We start from the raw sequence: 19,487 nt of genomic DNA, 5'->3' as shown, positions 1-19,487 counted from the left end.
AGTGCAAAATCACTTTATAAAACAATGCAGGTACAAAGTTGAAACATGTTATTACTACAAATTTAGTAGCAATTTGTCAAAACTTGTATCAGTACTTTCCCATCCTTCTGTTGTCTAGGTTTCTTGTGAGTTTTGTCAAAAATATAGCCTAGTTTGAAAAATAGGTTGTGCTTCTACTACTGACTTACTAGGAACAATATTAATAATGGATGTTCTAGATTCTGTGGTGCTTTGATAATGCTTCTGTAGTTATTTCTACTATGATGAATCATCTTGATAGGGAAAACATAGTTGATAGGTAATTACTAGGCATGCAGTCCAGGAGACTATTAAGGATCCTAGCATAGATTCCCAATTGCCCCCAAAGGTCACATGATAGTCAAATAAAGGCAGAGGTAATCAAATTTTGTACAACAGGAATACACTAGCAGCTCATAGCCTTAATCCTCTGCACTTATTGCAAGACTAAATGCATCAGAAATGTGTGTGTTGTCCTTGCACATGGACCATGCTAATCTTCTCTGTATTGCACCAGTTTTAGTATATTTCATGCTGAACAAGTACAGTAGTCATACAAACTGTAAAATCACAGTCTCACTACTATAACAGCAAATACAGTTGAGAGGTTAATGCTAGGACTTACAGGAAAGAGAATAAGTGCTCAGTAAAATATATATCAACCACTAAGGGAATTTCTGAAGAAACTTTCCTGAATATCATACTAGAATGCCTTTCAACCTGCATATGTTGAAAATATGAACAAAGGCACTTGCAAAGTAGGTTCATGCAGCCAAAACTCTGGATATCTACTTAGTGTGATATTTGAATAGTAATGGCACATAATAATTTCTTTCTATTTTTTCTTTAAATAAAAAGAATGATTACATTTCCTTCTTCACAACAGATTTTTATGTTGACCAACATTTCAATGAGACATTTTAAAGCACCCTCCCCTCTGGATTACTCTAAGTAAGTTTTTGAAAAAGTTTCACCTTCTGTCTTGTCATATAAATCTGTCAAATTACCCAGTTTTATTCCAGATCCCCAACAAAAGCAAATTCACTTATTGCTTTGGTTTATACAAACAGTTCAGTAAACTGGCTATATTCAGTTTCTTGCCTGGCTTATATTTCACTAATAAATCACACTTCTGCAGTCTCAGCAGCAGTATTTACAATCTCGGTTGTGCATTGTAAAATTATTTCCTACATATATTCTCCAACAAATTGTGGTATGTTTAATTAATGCCGATTTCCCCATAAATATACACAGGAGCATTTCATATCCATACACTACTGCAAGTAACTTTTTATCATTCTGAGCATATATCTACTGGTATTCTGTAAAGGTTCCAGAGTCATATGTAATTGTTTTAATTTACTGTAATACCACTTACATCAAACCCCTTCTTGCTGGCATCTATTGTAATATGACTGATTTATTCACATCAAAATACTTGGATGCGGATGTATCCACACAAGTTCACATCATATTATAATGATTTTCTTAATGATAAACTGACTACTGACTTGCTTGGAATAAACTTAGAACATCATTGTATAAGTCTAAAGAATAAGTCTAAAGAATGTTTTTGAGAGCTCATCGCCTTATGGTCATGGTATCTATACCATAGCTCTTCTCAGTATCTGGTTTTGCTCCTTCTGATACTAAAATATAACCCATGTATCTAAGCTCTGTAGTTATGATTTTAGAATTACTCTTATTCTCCTTGGAGCAATTCTGTCAAAGCCTTTTCAGTAACTCAGTCTTGCATCTTGTTGTTCCCTAATTTAGCCTCATACGAGTATACCACCAATTATAGTAGCAGCATCAATCTCTTTTATTACTTGTGCAACAGCTCTTTAAAACACCTCAGGTGCTGATTAAATACCAAAGTAAAGTATATTAATTTATACTTTCTCATAGGAGTACTCAACATATACTACTTACAACTTCTTATTCAAGTTTTATTTGACAAAATCCTTGATTTTTATCAAACATAGAAGAAATAATTTTCTTTTGGCAAGACTGAAACTACCCTTTTCAACTGTAGAAACTGAGCAGCATTCTTTTTTATAACTTTTTTTAGGTCATGTGGGTCTATTTAAATAGGAAGTTTGTCTGAAGTCATTCAACTAGCCAAGGTGTTGACTCATTCTTTAGACTTGCTGTGTCTGAGTCGCACAAATTATTTCCATTTAGATCTTTTTAAAGTGTAACCCACAAAGCTACTAGAACTTCCATTGAATTATGAACTAAAAGGTTGCACTGTGGGATGAATATAATAGACTTCTGGCAATCACACTCTTGGAGAGAAAGTCTTAATAGCTCCACAGTACTAGGAGAAACACTTTCTTCTCCATGATATTTGTGTTTAGATTAGCCTTAAAGCTCGACCAGGCCCCATTGACCATCTCCCCTTCTAAATGTCCCCCACCTCAAAAGGGAAGCATCTATCATGAATGTGGCCTGTGAAGAAAAACAAAAGGTTGCCCTATTGTGACCAGCAGTGAGCCCAACCACCAGTGAATGTGGAGGTGATAAATGTTCATCATCGATACTGGAAATTCCACAGGATGTGTGAGATAAGACCACTGAGCTGTTAGAGTCCACTGCAATACTCTCATATGGAAATGTGCCAGAGGAACTAGTTAGACAGATGCTGCCATATGCCAAATGAGCCATAGCACTGCAGCTGACAAAGGTTTGGAATCTGAAGAATGTAGTCCCCCTGCAGAGAAGAGAAGAGAAAGTGGATAACAGGAATTTGGCAATCTGAGAGACCATCCCCGGGATTCATGAATGTTGCGCCAGGCGGACGCATAGCGTAGGCGTTACAATGCCAAATATGGCCGCCGAGCGATTCAGGTACGATCCAATCCCACGTGCACTACCGGCGTGCACCGGATCTGCGCCGCCTCCGGCGTAGGTATGCTAAACACCCCATGTGCGGTGTTGCACCATGCAAATGAAGGCATATAGCGATCCATGAAGTGGCGCAGGCGTAGCATAAGGGCACGGCAATGTAAACCAAAAAAACGGTTTACATTTACCCAAACATAACATAGGAGTAACGGAAGGCTGTCAACGTCAGGTATCACACTGTTGCCATATGCCAATGGTGAAAGACACAGAGAATGTCAAAAGAAAACATGCACAACATGTAAATAATAACATAAATGGTATGTCCACAGAAACTCACAGCAGAACCCCAGGACATGTCTGCGGAAGGTGCTAAACAATGAAATAATATGACAATGTCATAAAACAGCAGTGTAATACACATCAACTTCACAGTCACAATACACCATGGTATGCATGGAAAGCCACATCCACGGTGCAAGGGTTGCCAAGGAGTCGCGGCAGTGTTCAGCGTGGTAACTATGAATTAGTAGTCAATGCCATGCAAATGAGGCAGATAATACTGAATCGCAAAACCCCCGCCGGTGTAAGGCTGTACCAAACGGGCAGCGGTAATACACCGAGGAGTGGCTCAGAGGAATACATGTCACCTGCAGGGGGTGTGCCACTGTAGGAGGAAGCACATTGGAGCTCAGCAAACCTGGGCTGTACATTGCACATCACAGCTGCAGGACCGGCGTGTGGGGAAATAGTTGAGCTGAGAGCACACAATGCGCGCAGAGGTGCATGTGCACGAGGATGACTACGTTCCCTTAACCCAGTCATGTGGCCTTCGCCCGCAAATAACATCGGATACAGGAAGGTGATGTTGAGAATATGAGGAAATGCGGAAGCAGTGTAATTGGAGTAGTAATGAGCAATCAACAGTAATCAACCCACGAAGGCCAATCGGCAGCTGACAACTCTGCATGCAGAAACCTGCAAAACGGGATAGGGGAGGCATATGAATGCAAAGAAAGTAGGAGAGGTAGCAGATTGCAAAGAGTGAAGACCTGACACAGCAGAGCCAAGTAGACAGGCAGCATAACGGCGGCAGCACAAAGCACGATATGCCATGTCCCAGAAACTACACATGACAGGGCTCTGCAGGATGCATGCCAGGAAATAGTAGGTGCAACGTGCAGAAACAGTAAGGTAAGGTCGAAAGCTAATCCATTGCAGGCAAGAGTAATGCAACACCAAAGGCAACAGCGTTGCAGTGCCAACGGTAAAACATGGAAGATAATCCCCAGATACGGCCGCACAGACACACCCTATGACATCACCGGGTGTACAGCACAACAGTATAAAGTGTGAATGCACACAACACACAGCCGTGTATTCCCAAATGCCGCACCATAGGTGTAAACACACGGGGAACTTTTAAAATGTACATGTTGGGTGCCGCCGTGGCCGTGATCCATCAGCATGTGTTAGAGACAGATGGAGTTGTGGAGGAGGGTGCCGACAACTACCGTAGGCCTCAGAGGAGAAGGAGAGTGTTCAGACCAAGGGTAACCTACCAGGGGCTACAAGACCTGGAGATAGTAGAGCGTTACAGGGTGGATAGGGACACGTTACAGCAAATAGTGGAGCTGTGCCGGCCACACCTGAGAACAAGAAACAACAGAGGGAGCCCATCCCAGTGGACACAAAGGTATGTGTAAGCTTGCGAATACTGGCCACAGGTACCTTTCAAAGGCCAACTGGGGATATAATGGGCATCTCACAGGCATCAGCATCCAGGGTACTACACCAGTTTCTGGATGCCATGTTACCACATGCCAATGAGCATATATACTTCCCCAGATCTCAGGAGGAGTTGGCTAGCAATATGTGCCACTTCCACCGTGTGGCACAATACCGGAGGTACTGGGTGCGATAGACTGTGCGCACATACAAATCAAGTCACCACCTGGGGAGCAGGGTAGACGCTACATAAACCGCAAGGGATTCCCTCCATCAATTGCCAGGTCGTGTGCAATGCGGGGCATTATCATGGATGTGTGTGCTGGCAGCCCTGGAAGCTACCACGACTCCCATATCTGGCATGCCTCACAGCTGTACCAGGTATTCGCCAGGGGACATCCCACAAGGCCACCTTGTGGGGATGCTGGCTATGCACTGGAGCCGTGGATGATGACTCCCATCAGAAATGCACACACACACATGCAAGAACGCCATAATGAGGCACACGCACAAACCAGAATAATCATAGAGCGTGTGTTTGGGATGCTGAAATCACGGTTCCGGTGCTTGGATACATCCGGTGGAGCCCTGCAGTACTCTCCAGGCACATGTGCCCACATATTCATAGTATGTGCCATGCTACATAATATGATCCTGCGGAAGCAGCTGCTGCAGGGACATAATGGTGAAGGGCCACAAAGCCCACCACAACTGCCAAGGCCAGTCCAGGCACAGAGGGTTCAGGACCATGAACACACTGTGCCAGCCCCAGTAGGCAGACGGAGGCGTACCCAATATGCCTATGCCCTGGCAAAGAGGGAACGTATAGCACATACTCTGACAGCGTAGGCCCCATGGACTGACACCTCCCTACCTGCACACACAGTGAAATGGACGGCACACAAACATGGCCACCCGTAAAGTGTACCGTATGGGTGGCCCCATGTGTGACTCCAACATAGGCAGCACCCAAACACTGTACACCCAACAGCCAGCGGAGCATGGAAGCCAACACCTGAACCGTGCGGGTCCTACAGCAGGCGGCGTTGCTGTATGCTGCCACGTTCGCCGCAAAGGTGTATACATATAGACATGTAGATATGTGCATATACAGATATGTAGATAGATATAATTACATATATAGAAATATATGTACACATATACATATAAGTACTACAGGTAAGACAGGGAATCAGAGGGATGTAAGGTGACAGAGAAGTAACGCGATATCTGTACATAGTATACATAGTGAAAGACAACCTGAGCATCCGGGAGGTTTAACAGAAGAAACCGCCACCCATGGAAAGGTCAACATACCGAAATGCATAACCATGAGTCGGAATGATCGCCAGGCCACAGTACAGTAACAGTACATGCGCGGGTAATACTATGATGATATGAGGGGAGGTAGACACTGCCGCGGTGATGCGCCCACGCAGGTACTGTGTGCAACCGTCCCTGTGACTGCCGCGGTATGTGTATGTGTGCGGTGAGGGTGCCGTGTGTTTCGCTGTCGAGTGTAATGTGTGTGCCTCTGTAAAATGTGTATGTTGGTGCCATGTTAGAGGCGGAGTGGAATAACATGTGTAGGCATACAGTACACTAGCCACAGGCATATGTACACCAGTAGTCCCAAAGTAGTACTGAGAGCCCCACCCTGGCTAGGCGTGTGGCGACGTATAATGATGCAAAGTGTAAATGTCCCAGAATGTACCACAGGAATATACTCCAAATGAAATGGAAAGGGCGTATGTACTAATCATGACCATATGTATGACACCGATATGCTAATTGCAAAACGATACGTCGGCAAAGTCACACAGCAATAGGTATGTACCGCAGAAATACGCATGTGCTACCCCGGTACTGACCGTGGCCACGTATCGGCCCGTAAACACTGCTGTGTGTTCTACAAGTGTCAAACAAGCAATCGCCACCTGAATAGGTGGCAACCACTAACAAACAGGCCATCCCAAGTACAGGACCACAATGACTGTAAATATCTGGGACAGAATGACAAGGGATAGTCGTCACGTACAAACAACCGCAGATATACCACCGATGTGACGGAGGAATACATGCAGGAAGCACACACGCAGGCGATACCAACACCACATGACAACAACACAACCTACACTCCCAGAACAACAGACAATTAACTGTCAACTCCCCAGGCAGGGATGGAGCACACAGACAAGCATACCGTGTATGTAGAGATGCAAGGCCCACAACCCGTATCCATCACCTACAACCTCCGATATTCCCCATCGCACATATCAAAGGGATACAAGCCGTAATAGCAGCACAAACATACAGGCAGTCAATGACAGCTGCATAACCGCAACATCTCGCGTGGGAAACACTATCAACAGCGGATGCATACTTGCATCCGTTGTTTAAAGGAATCAACAGCTATGTTACACATCCGAATGGAGAAGACCATCAACAGGCGCCGTCAGGACAGGGACACCCACATGTCGAACATAATACCATACCCAACACACACAATCCACGGCTAACACCACTGCGAAATGTACCTGTCGCCACACATAGCGGCTGCAGTTACACATAACATAACACAATACAGACCATCTCCACGAAGGTAGGGCAAATAGCCAATGCCCAGGTGAGGAATGCAACCATACCATAGTTACGAATGGAGTAGATGCACAGGTGATATGCGCACAAGTACACTCTGAGGAACAGCTATTGGTGTGATGAACCCACATGTTGCAGGTATCGACGGATATAAGGATGACTCCCAGGATATTCAAACCGTATGCTCATACCGAGCCAGTACTCTACAACGGAAAGAGTAACAAATAGGAATACCGATACACGGAATGAAACACTGACAAGGTATGTAGAACCCACGATATGTACGGGTGTGTAACGCATGATGTGTATGATGAAGCTGTACTGTATGTGAATGGTGTTTGTAAGTAATGATACTTGTCCATAATGCAGAGAGTGGTGAAAGGTGGTTATGTAGTGCTATCCTGCTGAGCATACCAACGACTGTGGACACTGTGTGCACAGCAGTGGGACATCATGTACACAGCCGGGATAACACAAGGGCTGCCACAGGGGGGCATAACAGAGAACAATGCCACACCACACGCCGATGCTGGCAGTGGATGTCCAACAAGGAAGTGCCATAGCAGGGGATAGGACATGTATGTATACTGTCACAGCACACATGTGTATGGGCATATACCGTCGATGTCATACGTAATGTCGCCCGGCGTGTGCGTATGCCTTGCAGTAGGGGATACTATGTCAACTATGTGTAATGTAAAGCTGTCATGGTGGATATGACAGACATCATACACAGTATCACAGGCATATCATGCATAATGGAGTTATTGCCTATTGGTATGTACAATAACAGGATACATATGGCCTGTAGATATGGGACAGAGTAGTAGCATAATAGCCATCTGAAATGGAAGGAACACCAAGTAACCATGGCCAAACGATCTGTAGCAGGTGCAATGTGGGCAACAATGAAGTCCGGCAGGTCCATGTGTAAACACATGTGCAGTGTACACAGTAGTGTCACCTCCCCATGGTAGTGTCCAGTGAACAGCAGAGGTGGGTGTCAACTGCATGTCTACACAGTACTGCTGCTGTGGTGGTACCATGACTATGTGTCACTCAAACAGCAAGGGAGCTATCACATGAACAGTGCCACTGTGTGTCCCTGTGGGATGTGCACAGGACCTATGTTCCACAGCATGGTGTGTGTTGTGTCTGCGGAAGTAACACAGAAGCCCAGCCCATGCAATGTGGCATGTGTGCACATATCCATGAGTGGTCCGTTCACACTGCCCACTGCAATTGCCATGTATGAGTACTACATGCATCAGTAATGCGGAGGACATGGTCCATGTCAGAGCAGAAGACACCCCTGTGTATGTGGTATGCAGATGTGTACAGATGTGTTTTCCGTCTGTCAGCCGCATATGTAAACTGTCTGAGCCTGGTACACATCATGGCATGACAATGCTGTGCCATGTAAAGTCGTAGCCATTGTGGAAGGTACACCATGAATGTGGTATTGTAACCTTGACCGTGTGTAGATGTGTGTATGCCACAGGTACAATGGCTACCTATGTACCAGCATCACACACAGTACAGATAGGTGTGGCCCTGCAGATGTGTACCCATGCCACAGTGGAATACGGTAACCACAGCACCATGTGGGGCATTTGTGTGTACAGCAACCATGTACAATTTGATATGCATGTATGGGGACAGTATCCATGTGATACTCAGTGGATGAATGTTGCTATGCAAAGGTGATGTGCATGCACCATGTGTCATGCATCCTGATGCCATGACACCCACATGATGTATCTGCCACACCGACACCCATATGGTTGTTATCAGTATGAGCTGGTGGAGCTATAATGGTGCCAGGTATGTAGATGTGGGATATCTAGGCATGGACAGTACTCTGTGACAGCATGTTGTGTATGTAAGCAAATAGTGAACATGAGGGGCCCCATGACTGAGGACTGTGTAATGCCATATGTACCTGACATGTAGTAGGTAGCATGATATGCTTGCACCACTGTGTGTCCTGTCCAGGAGTCATATAGCCTAACATCCTGAGACACAGGGTATGATGTGCAGGTGGATGTGTACGTTGCCAATACCAGAGCGTGGAATGGTGCTGAAGGGCAATGTGAGGACAATGTCTGATCTGTTGCCCTCTGTACCACACCAACCACCCATGCAATGGTATGACAGGTGGCCAGCATGTGTATGTGGCGTGCTGTGGCACACAGAAGCCCAACAAGGGTGCCAGTAAAGGCATGGAGGTCATCAATGAGTGCGTGAAGCACGTTTGTGAGGATGTGCCCCAGTGCCATACAGAATGGTCCAGTCATGGGTGTACGAATGCAGTCCCACACGTGCAATGCAGTGCCACCCATGTGTAGTGCGATAGATGCGGCAGTGTGGCGGTCAAGGTACACAATGTCCGACAACAGGCTAGCAGTGAATTCAGTGGGCTGGTGTGGAGACACATACCAAACAGGTTGGCGGGACATAACAGCTAGGGAGATCGGAAGGTGACATTGGGACAGTGTCTTAGGACATAACGTGTGCATGGCAGTACCATGTATGTGTCCACAGGGACACTACGATGTCCATGTATGGATTGCAACCCTGTAGTGAGTGAGAGTGTGTATTGTTGGTAAGTACACCATTGCCTGGCATGTTGCCAACATTATCTCAGTCTGCAATGCCTGGGTGACTGTTGTACGACATCGAATGTGGATGTAGCCAAACAACACAGACATACCACCACACTGCCTGAGGACCCACACTGCAATGTGCGGCAGTCATGTGTAGGTAGCTAGCCTTGGAGCATGTGATGGACCACGAGGACCCACCATGGCTGTCAAGTGATGCACCCACACATGTGAATATACACCACCGTGCAACAGCCTGCACATGTGCCCATACAGCAGATGTGCATGGAACATGACCACCACCGTGGCGTCTGTGAAAAGGCCAGTACCGCCATGTCTCTGTGTGGAATAGCATGGTCCCTACCATTGCGTACATGCTACGGAAGTGCACTGTGGTATGTGTCAGCATAGTTATGTACACTGTCCATCTGCCGGGGTGCCATGCCATTAACAACCCTGTCAGCAGACGTCAGTAGTACTGGCTGTAGAACACATGTTCCATGTATGCTGCGATGGGTGTGTGTCCAGGGTGTGGCTAGCAGGGCCGTGAAGCATATATGTTCATCTACCAAAGGGGGGATAACCCCAGGTTTAACACACCAGACACATGGAGGTATCGTGCATGCTGAGGGTAGTGTAGGTATGGTATGTGTTGTGTAATGTGTCACCCAGCTAGGTGGAGTGCATGCCTCAAGCATGTGTGGGTACATGGGTGTCCATTCTAGGGAAGTGTGGGTTGCTGTCAGCACATGGCAGTATCAGCTGTCTGAGGCCCAATGTACAGTATGACAACACAGACAGCATGTAACCTGTGGTGTACAATGTAAGCTCTGTTGCGTGTTACAATGTGTCTAGCGGTCACAAACATGGGTATCTGAACATGGAGCACCTATGATGCATTGTGTTCGGCAAATATCCAGTATGTGTGCAAAACACTGTGTGATGTGGGATCCCTCACCTGTGTGTGTTGCAGTCCAGGTATGTGCCTGGGAGGTATGATCCGTGTACAATCTGTACTTGCAGGTGTGCTGTGCAGAGCATGGAGGCAGGTCCCAGGCACTGCAGATAAATGTGAGTGGTGCACTAGTGTGTGTGCCTTGCTTGTGTGCAGCACAGTGGAAGGTGCAAGCATTGTCCCACATGACCCCATGCCGTGCCTGCCTGTTACAGCCCTGCTGGAGACAGTCATGTGACACCGCCACAGAGGCAGTATAGCATGTGAAGATGTACATGTGTGCTCCACACCCCAGGCAGATGTCCGCAGGTCATGTGTGCCACAGCAGTGTGGTCGACCAGGACTGTCATAGTGGTCAGATACCACATGCCTGTATAAGTACAGTATGAGCATAGTCAACAGTTGCAGTGACAGAGTAGGTCAATGTACAGTGTCCCTGTGTTCAGACCACTGCCTACTGTACACTTGGCTAGACACACACCCAGAGGGTGAATATACCAGTGAGCCATCACATGTCCCAGTACACGTAGCCTGTGTAATGCCATCACAGGGCGGTCACAATAACATGTTGTATGACAGATATGTTGTACCAGGTGATGTGTCATGTGTGCATATGTTGAGTTGCACAGCCGTTCACACGTCCGCAACATATCAGTGCATGATGCCTAGTGTAACATGATGTGTGGAACTGCACTGTGATCCACAACAGGGTCATCTGAGACAGGTGTGTTGTGAATGGTGTAACCCATGGTTCCACGGGATATACACTGGTGCTGTTGGCTGCCATGCTGGGGGCCACCAGTGGTGCCTGCAGTGGTCATACAGACATACTGCACACATTGTTCTGGCAGGAATGTCCATTGTTGTAGATGATGTGTTACTACGTGAAGGTAGGTGTGTGTTGTGAATGTTACCCATCCAGATGTGACCATCAGGCGCAGTCATGGTTGTCGACAGCATCACACCCATCCACAGCTGTCAGAACCCTGTCCCCAGAATGGGTGTCAGCCGCCCTCGTACTGTGTGACCTATGTGCAGATGGCGGAACACCTCCTACTGGCTGGCTAACAGTGTCATCTAGGAAGGCTATGTGATGGCTGGAATACGCTGTTATAATGTATAATGCTGGTATCCCAATGAAGTACATGGAATCACACACAGTAAGCCATGGCTGGCATGTAAACCATGTACAACAATGACTGTGTGACAGACACAAACAATGCGGAGCCATGTTGAACATGCACCCATGAGAACACCAAATGAGGTATGTTGCACATATCGATGTACAACTGTCAGCTATGGGCACAGCATGGATGCAGGCGCATATCCCCACAGGCAGTACCACGCCATGTAGGTAGGGGCATTGCATGACTACATGTGACAGTTGCTGTACCGCCACATGTACTGCATATCCGTCATGTAGGGGTAGCAGTGGCACGTGACTGTTGGACATGCCTGTACATATGACCATGTCCCACAGGATATGTGTTACGTGTGTACAACACGTGTTGTACCGTCATCAAGCTGTGAAGTGTATGGCTGCCAGTGTACCTGTGTGACATGTTCTGCAATGGGTGCAAAGGTGCGCAGTAGTGCATTGCATGCCCACATGCCCCACACAGGTGCATAGCCTGAACATACAATACAAAGAGGGTGTTGGATCATAGCAACCCACAAGAGGAGATGGGTATGGGTGGCAACCCACTACCACCTGTCCGGGTAAGGTGTGCATGTCCATGACACATTAGCACCCGAGAAGCTAGCAGTACAGCAGTACAGGGTGGCATGCATATATGTTCACTAATACCCTGTGTGTCCCACCACTGGCCTGTGGACAGACAGACACCAACACAATGTGCAGCATTGACATGTGCACAGCACATCACCGCTGGCTACTGTAGAACAGGCTTACTGTGTAGACATGTGCACAGAACGTCTGCGCCAGCCACACTCAAACACGTTATGTGTTGAACCCCACCATTATTGTAGCCCATGCCACAGACAGATGTTCACGCATCTGTGTATGTACGTCTGGGAATGTCCCTGGCCTAGCAGTATAGCTGTGTCAGTGTTGCGAACAACATACTGAATGGGCTGTGTGTGTGAGGTGTGCGTCATACGTGTATGGTCCGATGGATGATACCATCAGTGCCCTGCTATGTGAACATCCCTGTCCCCATACATGGATACCTATGCTGTGCCCAACACCACGGTCCCTGTGGGAGGGATGGCGCTGTGTGGTGCACCAGCTGACATGGGGGTGGCAGCAGGCACTGGATGTAGACATATGTGGTACCCATGTCAGGCCAGGCAACCATCCATGTGCACGGGATAGCAGTGTGTGGGCACATACAGCACTGTGTTGAACAATATCGCAGCACATAGCACCTGTCAGGGGTAATGTGTATGCATGGATGTGCGATACCAGCATGCACCATACACACCCCACCAAGCAGCATGCTGCCTACCTTGCAGAAGGCCATTGTCCACACCATGATGATAGACATGTGTAATGTCCATATACACATAGCAATGACATATGGAATGGACAGCCACCCTGCCAATATCAGTACCCCCAGGTGGGACACATCCCTGTGCCATGTATGTGACATACCCTGCCATACCATGCAGCCCTGCCCAGCAAGGCTGCACGTGCTATCACAGTCATACATGGTGCGATGGACAAATGGCACTTGCACTATCAACCGTCCAGAGCAGTAATGTGGCACTGATGCACCCTGTGGTGTCACAGGTGCTGTGTGTTGGTGTGTACAACGTGCGCGCACATGCTATGCATGACCTTCCCTGCTAATGTCATATGGTTACACAATGTCCCATGTGTATCACATGTGCAATACAGGTGAGCCGTGGCAGGTTGTCCAACACCCGTACAGTGCTGTGTAGATGTACATGGCACAACACATGCATGTACAGGTGTCCATGTGTATGTGTGCAGTGCCACCGCTGGCGTTCATAATGGCTGCGTGCGTGATGCCTAGTGACATATACACAGCATCCAGGTGAACAGTAGAACTGTGTGCACATTGGGACACGTGCCAACTGGTATGAACACAGGTGCAGGCAGGTACACATGTCCACAGCAGGTTACCATCAACATGGTGTGTGTACAGTGTGATGAGTTGACACACAGATATGATATGATACCCACTGCTTAATGGTGTGTCGGCAACACGTCAGCTGTGTCAGTGCCATGATGCATCGCAGAGATTACTGTGCAGATGTCGTACATGTCATAGCAATGTATGTCCAGCGGTATGCCAGTACATCAGTGTAAATGTGACCTGTCACCATCATTATGTCTTACAGATAATGCCACGTTCCCGGCTGCCAGCCTTCAGCCGCCAGGAGGATGACGTAATCATACCGTTGCTCCATGACAACTATGACCTGCTATTCAGCCATGTTCCACAGCAAGCACAGCAGCGGGATGACCTGTGGCAGGATATGCGCAATAGGGTGAACAACATGGGTGGCAACAACCGCACCTACCAGCAGATACGCCGACACTGTACAGACCTAATACGGCATGTGAAACAGCATGCCGCTCAATTGCCAGAGAACAAGGTGGGACAGGTGGTGGGCCACCAACCCAACACCCACTCACACACATGGAGGAGCTCCTGGTCAGTCTGGGGACACCCAGGGAACATCATGCAGAAACACTCGCTGCCATCGTGGAGGTGGGTGTCTCCCAACCAACGAGCCTGGAGCTGCCTGGTAAGTCAGTCTTGCATGTGTGTATGATAACTGACGTAGGTGTGGGTGTCACAGTACACCACATAATGTACCAACACATGCCAGGTATATGGCCACACAAGCTGCATACTACAGTATGCTACGTTGTGTTTGCAGACATGTGCATAACACATGCTACCACACAGGTACATGATGTGACATGCACAGTGCTTACTGTGGCTACAGTAATGGATAATGTGTATACTGTTGTGTCGCCCCTATACAGGTACCTCTGGCGTGTCGCACAGCCATGGGTCCGTCGCAGGTGAGACTGTTGCTAGTAACAGGCATGTTACAGTGTATAGATATTAAGCCATGTGGCCAGGTATGACATGCACACCTGGGTCTGCTCCAGTCACGGTATACAGGTTGCACCACCTGACACACACGCCACCCATGTACAGTAGATACAACCGTTAGTATACACCGGCATGACACCACATAACCCATCGGTGTGATATGTGCAGTCAGCTATGCATACAATGGTGGAGGTGTTCTACAATGGCTGCATATGTAGTATGCATCAGAATGCCATTTGCGGTATGCACACAGTACCACATAGTGAGCTGTGATCTGGCCAGCACACAGGTGTTACCAATGTGACCTATGCCCTGCATTGTGTGCACACGTTGTGACACATGTCGCATGCACGTGGTGTTCTGTCTGCAACATTGTCACACCATGACATGACCTACGCACAACATAGCAGACATCCACACTGTCTGCATAGCCCTCGGATTGTGACACCTCAGACTAGTATGGGTGTATGTCACATGGGCCACCACAGGGATGTGTACACGATGCCCATCACACACAATTGTCCATGACCCAGTCAAACATGGCCATGGGTGATACCCACAGGCATGTTGCCACACAGTACATCTGGGTGGGTAGTCACCGTTGCACTTTGTCCACACATAGTGCGATCATAGCTGTAGTGGACCACCTGTACATCTGATGTGGTACACCAGACAACCGCAATGCCTGTCTGCAGCCACTGGAGGTGCCACCAATGTCTACCATATACGTGCTGTGGAACAGCATGACTGTGTTGCAGACATGGCAATGCAATGCGTCCATGTTACGCATCGCACAGAAACATACCTGTGTCTTGCTGCCATGCAGTGGCACAGTGCCTGTACTCCCCACTGTATAGCTATGTACACAGCTCACACCAACCACACCTGCACAGACATCTTTGTTACACATGCATTCTATCTGTAGCCTGTACACATAACACTGCACTGTGACGTCCAGTTTGATGTGGTGCATGTGGTGGGACACCATTGTCACATGTCCACATGTTATCGCACATGTTGGCGGAGTACATGACAAAGTGGCGCCAGCCATGTGTACTGTTAACCTGCCTGTGGCCACGGTGTATCACGGTGATGCATGCAAACTACCATGAATGTGTGTACTGCATGCCTACTGAAATGACACCTGCTTGATGTAGTGTGCACCCCAGGGCAGTATGCATACTACCACTATTAATGTCTGGCCTGCATTCACTGAGCTGTGGTGTGGGAATGCTGCATGCCATCTGCAATATCACATGCATGATGTGTCTGCATGTGTGTGTGTCTGCGTGTGTGTGTCAGCGTGTGTGTGTCTCTGCATGTGTGTGTCTGTGTGTGTGTCTGTGTGTGTGTGTGTGTGTGTGTGTGTGTGTGTGTGTGTGTGTGTGTGTGTGTGTGTGTGTGTGTGTGTCTGCGTGTGTGTAATGTATCTTACAGTATGTCTTTGTATTCACAGGTGGTGTAGGTGCGTTCCCCTCCTGCGGTCCATCTGATGCTAGTGTCCCCACAGATACTAGCGGTGATGACCATATGCATGAGGCACAGGCAGGGTTGTCAGGGGCAGAAGCTGTGCCATTGGTTAACATCCCACCTATGTCCCCTTCATCTCCGCACGGTTCTGATGCCGACACATACCACATCACCGTTGCCCATAGAGGAAGGACAGTCAGCGTCTGTTGGCATTGAGCAGGAATGTGTGGTGGCTACAGAAGGTGCGGGTACACACCATGTTGCCAGTGTAATGACTGGTGATGTGCCACACAGGCATGTGGCTGGTGCTGCTCTTGGGAGGAGCTCTGGTAGACATGCACCTGCTGTACAGGGTGCAGCAGCTGGTATCACCAGGCGCATGTTCCAGACTGTAATGGCGGCACAGGCACGTGCTGAGCGGCAGAACCAAGAAGGGCAGAGGCTGCAGAGGGCGCAATCCGTTCCTAAATGAGAACATCCAGTCATTGGCGAATGCTCAACAGCAGCTTGCTGATGTTCTGGATAAGCGATTAGGTGAGATGGTTGGAATCCTCGACCGAGGCATGTCAATCCGCGGCGTGAGCTGTCTGTGCTGGAACACCTGGTAGGGGTGAGGCGTAGGACACGTGGCCGTGGGCCAGCAACACCACCTAGTGTAGGTCGGCGTGTGCGTGCCACCTCTCATGCCCACTCACACAGTGCGGTAGCAGCAGCAGTGCAGCTGGTGCTACACCAACCACACCAGGACACAGCAGGCCACGTGGGCGTGGCCCTGGCGGTCCCAGCGTGGACACGGTTCCAGCGGACATGTGTCATCGGAGTGGCCACTCCATACCTCCACCGGTAGTGCCCGTGCGACCCCAGGCAGGCACGGGTCACGTGGCAGGCGGACACAGTGAGCCATACAACCTGCACTGTACAGTCTGGGGCTGCCAAGTATACCCGTGTAGGCATCACAGATGGCTGAACTGTGTACACACATACCCACACACAGCAGACACAACTGTAGGGCTCCACCACATCCACATGCATTCTGCACAGTCATGCCCAGTAAATGCACCGGCCCTTACACACACACATGATGTCATCCATTGGTACAGCCTATGCCCTGGCACACATATCACCCTGTGCATATGATGAAGCCTCTGCCGCAGCACTGTCATCCACACCATCGGTGCGGTTATGCAAATATATTCTGATGCACAGGGTGGACAAGTTAGTGAGAGGTGTATGTGATACCTGTGTCCGCATAGTGCGTGATGTGTATGTTGCAGTGGTTGTGTATGACAGGTGACAGGTGCGTATGTGGCGTGGGTTGTGTACTGACATCATGCAGCAGACATACCATGTAGTGCAGGTGCAGCATACATTGAGCTGTGTACACGGTATGCGTGGCGGTTACATGTGTAGCACCATGTTGGTTCTGTTAACCTGTATGCCTCATATGGTGTACTTGCATGTGCCTACTGGGAGCACTGTTATCAGTCCCCACGTGTAGCTGTGGGTTACCCACAGGCACATCTGGCAATATCAGCATACCACAGGTACCCGCAACCTGCATGGACTCCTACATAGGTACATAGGTGCATAGGTACATACCAGGCTATGTGCCCTACGGCATGTGTAAGCCTAGCCAGAGTGTGTGTGGCTTTCACCACCCCTTAGGATGAGGATACTATATCCATTGGTCCGCTGTCCCTCTGTCCAGCAGTGACACAGAGATGATGCCTGGCGCATACCTCGATCACCCATCCACCGTCAGGATTACTCTTGGACAGAGTCAGTGAGGGGCTCTGCTTCACATGGGCTGGGAATCTTTTCCATGTTGTAGGGGGTCTCTGGGCGATGACCCTGTCCCTCCAGCACGTCCTATTTATGTCCGTGTTGAGGTTTCTGTCAGTTGCTTCTGTGCCCGTGGTTGTTTGGAGCCTAGGAGGTGGAACATGTCCATGTCACCCAGGTCGGACATGGCCGTGTATGTCAGGCACAGATCACCTCAGAGCAGATGGTATGAGAAGGTATACAGCTGGAGTCCCCTCAGTCGGGCAGCGTGTGACATATGTTTCAGCACCTTTATCCCTGTGTTGTGGAATGTTTGAGGTCCTTCCGAGTGCTGCAGGTGTCAGGTTAGGTACATTCCAAATGTGGCGTTGTACCCAATCATTGGTCTGATGTGTGAAGAGTACAGGGGTACAATGACCTCCCCTGATGTGGATGTGAATCCCTTCATGACCAGGTGGGCACAGTGGAATGTCTTCCCAACCACATTGGCAATGTGAGTGTCGAGAGAGGTTACCGACAGGTTTGGTACCCATGTCCTGATCACGTCCACCATGTTTAATGGATTATCACCTATATGGTAATTCGGGTGAACATGTCTTTCCCAAAGGGTAGGTCTATACCTTCCCTGGCATGTAGCATCAGGCCATGGCTCTGGCACCAGTTATCCATTTCTATGAGACCCCAGGTGGATGTCCGTGTCTGATGGGGTGTTGAGTATGGTGGCGGTGTGCAGTCATCTGCATACCTTGTCTGCCACAATCCCCTATGTTTGCATGCACATTGGAAAGTTGAATGCCGAACAGGAGGGGGCCCAGGACTGAGCCCTGTGGGCCACCACTCGGGACCAGCTTGGAGTCTGACATGGCACCAGGAACACAAACCCTGTGGGGTTTGACCTCCATCCAGTTGGCAAACCATCGTGTGACATATGTCTCTACATCTACGCTGGTGAGCCTTTCTATGATGCCCGTGGAGTGTGGTTTGAACGCTCCCGCCAGGTCATGGTAGTCTGTGCAAACCGGCGTACCCCCATCAATGGCCTTAGTGACTCCTCCAAACAGGTCGACCAGGTTTGGGAGGCAGGATCTGCCCTTGACTAAGCCGATGTGGGTATGTTCCGGTATTTGCCGTACACCAATGTCTTTATTTATGGGCTCCAGTATGGACCTCCCACAGCTTTGCAGACAAGGCTTGTCAAGCTGATAGGGCAGGGATGTATAGAGTCCATAAGAGCACTACCCTGGTGTAGTGGGACCACAGTTGCCGTATGCCATCCATCGGGGACGTAGCCCGTAGTAAGGCTAAGATGAAACAGCAGCCTTATGTGCGGGGTGAGGGCCTCAATGAGGTTGTGTAGCACACAGCCGGGGACACCATCTGGTCCCATTGATGCTGTGTTCACTGCTTAACAGATATCAGCTCTCTCCTGGGCAT

The 19,487-nt window shown here is 48.6% G+C and overlaps 1 non-coding gene across 1 annotated transcript; it reads right to left on the bottom strand.

Annotated features, from left to right (window-relative positions):
- Positions 1-458: 458 nt before the first annotated feature.
- On the bottom strand, positions 459-561 carry LOC122816021. Its single transcript, XR_006367030.1, has one exon. It is a non-coding gene; the product is annotated as a U6 spliceosomal RNA (small nuclear RNA).
- Positions 562-19,487: the final 18,926 nt, after the last annotated feature.

Source organism: Protopterus annectens, chromosome 11.part0 (genome assembly GCF_019279795.1).
Source record: "Protopterus annectens isolate FY-2018-M chromosome 11.part0, PAN1.0, whole genome shotgun sequence".
NCBI lineage: Eukaryota > Metazoa > Chordata > Ceratodontiformes > Protopteridae > Protopterus > Protopterus annectens.
Note: the sequence above shows the minus strand (reverse complement) of the source record. Positions and strands in the feature narration are given on the sequence as shown.